The sequence below is a fragment of the Micromys minutus genome, assembly GCF_963924665.1.
Source record: "Micromys minutus genome assembly, chromosome: 1".
NCBI classification, from domain to species: Eukaryota; Metazoa; Chordata; class Mammalia; order Rodentia; family Muridae; genus Micromys; species Micromys minutus.
Genome location: NC_137969.1, coordinates 192107946 through 192113226, shown reverse-complemented (window position 1 = coordinate 192113226; position 5281 = coordinate 192107946).

Here is a 5281-nt window from a genome sequence, read left to right as displayed (position 1 = left end):
TTGTTAAGCCTTCTTTAGTTTCACACTGCCGCTCCCACGAGCATGTTTTGTGATTTTGTTAAATAATCGACAAGTCCATGTTCCTCCAGCCCTTAACACTGTGCAAGGAAAATTCCTTGAACAGGGCCCAGAAAATACAGCTGTAACGCAAACCATGTTAAGTGGAGATGGAAACAAGCCTGTTGTGTGGCTCTGTGTAAATACAGCCTTTTGCAATAGCTGGAACCCCTGCTTCTCTCTCCAGGACACCAGGAAAAACAGTGTGTGTGGGGGTGGCGATTTCCCCCGGGAGGGTTCTGATTTCATAGAGGATTCTGTTTTCCTGTTTCTGCCCCTTTCACTCTACATGGAGAATTTTCAGGAAAACACCTTCACCTTCGCTACTTCCTCACAGGGCATTCCCCTGCAGATGGCTGATCCTACTTCACCCAAGGCAAATCTTTTTACTGATTCCATTTATTGATATGGTAAAAACTCAGTCAGACACTCCTCCATCAGTTATATTTCTTTCTTTATATGAATCTCTCCAGTACATTCGTTGCCACCTAAAAGACACTGATGCTTCCAATGTGACCTTGTGTGGCACGAAGAGCCTCTTTCTCAGGGACACGATTGGAATAAAAAACACCCTTTTCTTGTTTTTGGTTTTGTTTTCAAAATTAGAGGCACCCTGACCCTCTAGGAAGAGAATTCACCAAGGTTCTTCATTTCTACTTGTGATTGCTTTCTCCTTTTGTAAAGCTTTTCTATTACATTCCTACTGATGACGACCTAGTCATGTGATTGTAGGAAAACAGAATACCACTGGGAAAGCAGAGGAGCTATGTGCCAACTTCTGACTGTTCCCAGCTGGACACAGACCCTGTCTCTGTCCACCAAGGACTACAACTCACTCTAAAAGATGGGAAGTTTCCCCAGCGTATTTTTCCATTTTCTAAGAACTAGCTTTTTCTCAGAGCTGCCTGATACAACAGCCATATTCTCAAGCCTCTTGATAAAATTGAAAAGACTCTGGTAACTAATACTCTTTAATCTCTTTCCATTTAATACCATGAATTGTTTCCTGGTGGTGTTTGTTTTGAAATATGGGTTGTTTGTGTTGAATACCAGAGATTGGCTAAATATTGACAAGCTGTAATGGACAAATCAGTATGAAACTTCAGGAGTTGGAAGGCAGAAGCAGGAGGGATGTAAGCTCGAAACCAACCTGCAGGACTTCGTAAGATTCTGTCTCATAAAAATGACAAAGAAAACGACAAAACACCCAAACTCAGTGGTTGTTAACCACCTATGGTACATATAGGGCCTTAAATTTGTTAGTAAAACAAGAAAGAAGAGCAGGCAGAAAGAAACATGAAGGAAGCAGGGGAAAGAGATGGTAGAGGAAATGAAAATCTGCGCAAATGATAATGAAAGTTAGGAAATAAGATAGTAAAGAAAAACAGAGAGAAATTAAAAAGAAAGGTTAATCACTTTGATGACTATTCCTCCTTGTCAACATCGTGACTATATCTGGAATAAATTACAATCCAGAATTGGAGGGCTCACCTGTGATCCAGATCTTGAGGTTGGAAGACACATGTTTCTTACCTGGATCTTGGCATGGAGATCTTTTGGTCTACTGGCCAGGAAGAGCTTAGGCCCATGCAAGGTAGTACATGCCTTCAATCCCCAGCAGATTGAGGGGAGGAGAAATTGTTACAAGTAACTCAACTTGGACAATATCAAAACTAATCTAAACTTTATTCCCCCAAACCGAGCTCGGAAGGTGACATACATAGATCAAATTTTACGAATCATCTCTGGAAGGAACATGGCTACCGTTAGGAAGCATCTTTTTCCATAGAACCTGCTTTTGGATTGTCTGAGATTGTTTGTCAACGTGAACAAGTTAGAGTTATCTGGGAAGAGGAAGTTCAACTGAGAAAATGTCTTCATCAGACAGTCCTATAGGCAACTCTATACAGTATTTTCTGGATTAATTATTGCTGTGGGAGGGGTCAGCTCATTAGAGTGGTTTCATCCCTGAACCTCTCAGATCCTGGATGGTTAAAAAAAAAAAAGCAACCAATGAAGAACAAGGAAGTAAGCAGTACTTCTCTATGGTGTCTACACCAGTTTCTTAGGTCCCCACCCAACTCCCTTGGAAAATGAACAACAAAGTGCAAGATAAAATTAAACCTTTCAATAGAAACCCTAACCAATATAGAGAAAGCCTCTTGGAGTCAGAAAAATGCATCCTTTCCCTGACTAGAGTTTCTCTTCATTGAGTTTTTTTTCCTCCTTAGATTAACAAGTTCTTACTTACAACTTTATAGCCCATATGCCACTTGCTATTTCTCTACAACACATCCTGGAAAATCTGGTGTTCCCCATAAATTTGAAGTGACCTGTATATGGAAATCACAAATTTTACTAGTTGAGCAACTGACCTCTCCGTATCTACCTTGAGCAAACAGTAAGCAATCATTTTAATATCCAGAGGAGCTCTTTCTAGACTCTACAACTTTCATTGGATATGTGACAGAGCTATTTATGTACATATTACTTTAGGTCCTCCTTTTAAACAAGCAGGTTTCAGAATTTCTGGTCTCTTCTTCCCAGATATACTTTATTCAGTACATTTCTAGAATTGTCTCCATCTTACACATGGATACTCCTAGGATTGTCTTCTCGAATTATGTTTTCCTATGGCTGTGCTTTTAGAAAAAATGGGGAGGTATGCTTTGAGAACAAATCTGTTGAAAGTTGCTGGATGCCACTGTTTGGTGATTTTAAACTCCTTTTCTTTCTTTTTCAGGTCTGCCAAGAATGGAAAATAGCCCTATTACATTTCAGACAATAAGCTACTACTTTGTTTGTATGTTTCTATGTGCCATTTATATTAATGGAAATTGGATATATCTGTGGCTTGCATTTAATAGTGATCATTGTAAGATGCCAAATTCCCTCACATTTGACTAGTCAGCCATTAAACACAGTAGTCAGGAGAGAAGGCAAAGTTTCTGGTGACAGCAGTACCACAAGCTGTGTTTAACCATTTCATTTCCACTTTTTAAAGATATCTTGTCTATAAGAGAATAAGTATAAATTAAATTAAAATTTGTTGTCATGTCATGTAATATGATAATATAATTAATATATGATAATATATGATATGATGTGACATAGTATTTACAATCACAATGGAAAGGATTCTCAGAAGAACAATTCAGCTTTGAGTAGAAAAAGACAATGCTTGCTGTGATTTCCATCTTCCTGTCTTTAAGAAAGCAATTTCTCTCTCTCTCTCTCTCTCTCTCTCTCTCTCTCTCTCTCTCTCTCTCTTTCTCTTTTTTAGAGAGATTTGTAAAAATATTCTATTCTATCAAAAATGTAAACTGTATGAACTCCTTGGGCTTAAATTGTTTCAGAATATTCTTTTGAAAGCCACACACTAAACCCAGTAGGTAGGCAGTCATCCTTGGTTTAGCCAAGTGGAAGTTCAACATGTCATGCCAAAGCAACAAGTGAGCCTCCCTGTGTACTTGTTGAGGGAAATCATCAGTCTTGCTTACTCATTTTCTGCCTCCAGTAAAGCAGCAGGGGCTTTGGCTCAGGATCTGGCTAAAAGCAACAGCAGTTTGAGACAGGATCATGAGAAGAGGGATACAGTGGAGGCCAGGCCACCATTTCTCCAGAGAGCATTTAGATTGTAAGTGTAATGGCTCAGCACCAAGCAACCTGAGGAGGCAGCTGAACTCATGGAGGGAGTCTCGAAAGCATGCATCTCCAAGACTCTCTAGGTGTTTAAGTGGAGCTGCCAAGAATTTCAGTTTAGTAAAAAGAGGACTTAGCTAGGATTTGGACTTGGCCACTAATTTGCTGACTTTAAGGCTTCAGATCTTTTAAAATTGTACACAAAGCCATTTTCTATTCCACAAGGACTGCCTAGGGGTTATTGAATCAATGACTCAGATGCGCTTTGAGTTCCTTGGCAAGGTTCTCATGTCCCAAGGTGTTGTTCTATGTGAAAGATTTCCTGACTCCAGTTGGTTCAACAGCAGTTACATCTAATGCCAATCTCCTTGAGCTGGGACAGGTAGAAAACTGGGATTTCCTTTGTTCAGCCACCCCGTGACCTAAAGCAGTCTGGCGCAAAATGATTTTGTGGATGGGTGAACATCTGTTCTTATTTACAAGGATGCCACAGAGCACTGCTACACTCATTTCCTACCTCCTGGGAGTTTTGCGAGGTTTATCATGATTATCCCAGCAGTGTACCAAAGAAGACGAGGGGTTTGCAAGTATAAAACATATTTAACATTTGCTGGTGACTAGCAAGTGACTTCAGCCTGCCATTTACTCTAAATCTGGGATTTTCTTCAGCATTGACTTTAGACTAAGTGTTATGGGGATCAAAATTGTTGAGGTTTTTCTACATTGTTTTGTGATATTTTTAAGATTACAGTATGTATTAGGGTTCTCGAGCGTCTCTAGAGAACTTGTAATATGTCTTTATATATTACTGGAATTTATTGTAATTATTTACAGTCTGTAATTCAACTAACCCAACAATGGGCGGCTGTGAATGGGAAGCCCAAAAAATCTAGTTGTTTCAGCTGATCTTCCTGAAAAAATAGCTTCCAACAGATGTGCTAGCAAGTAAGTGCAAGCAGTCAAGTAGGCCTCCAGCAGAAGGTGTGACCCAGATTAAAGGTACATGGCACCCTACCTGGATTTGGAATTTGCTTGGTCCCAGATTGGCCTTCAACTCAGAGGTCTGCTTGCCCCAGTCTCCTGGGACTAAATATGTGTACTACTTTGCCTGGGCCTAAGCTTTTCATGGCCCACTATGCCTCAAGATCTCCATGTTAAGATCCAGGTTAGAATTCTGTGTCTTTCAGCCTCACAGTCTGGTGTGCCCTCCATTTCTGGTTTATAGTCAAGTTGACAATCAGGAATAACCATCACACAGAACTCAAGTCAGAAATAGACAAAACTGTTGGCACCAACATGTCACGTTATCAGTACTCTCAGTTGGGATGGTACTATACCTCTAAAGTCTCTCCTCATTTTTGTTGCATTTCCCATATGGCCTTCACTTTACAGGGGCATTAGGTGAAATCCCAAACAGAATATATACTGTTGTGAAAGACAAAACTCTGTTTCCAAACTCAAATTTTTATTTTTATTTTTTGTAGCACTGGAGTCTTGGAATTATGTCTTTCCTCTTTCCTGTCTTTGGTGTCCAGTTATCTCAATATCAAATTCTAATAATATATCCTTTTTAACAACACCC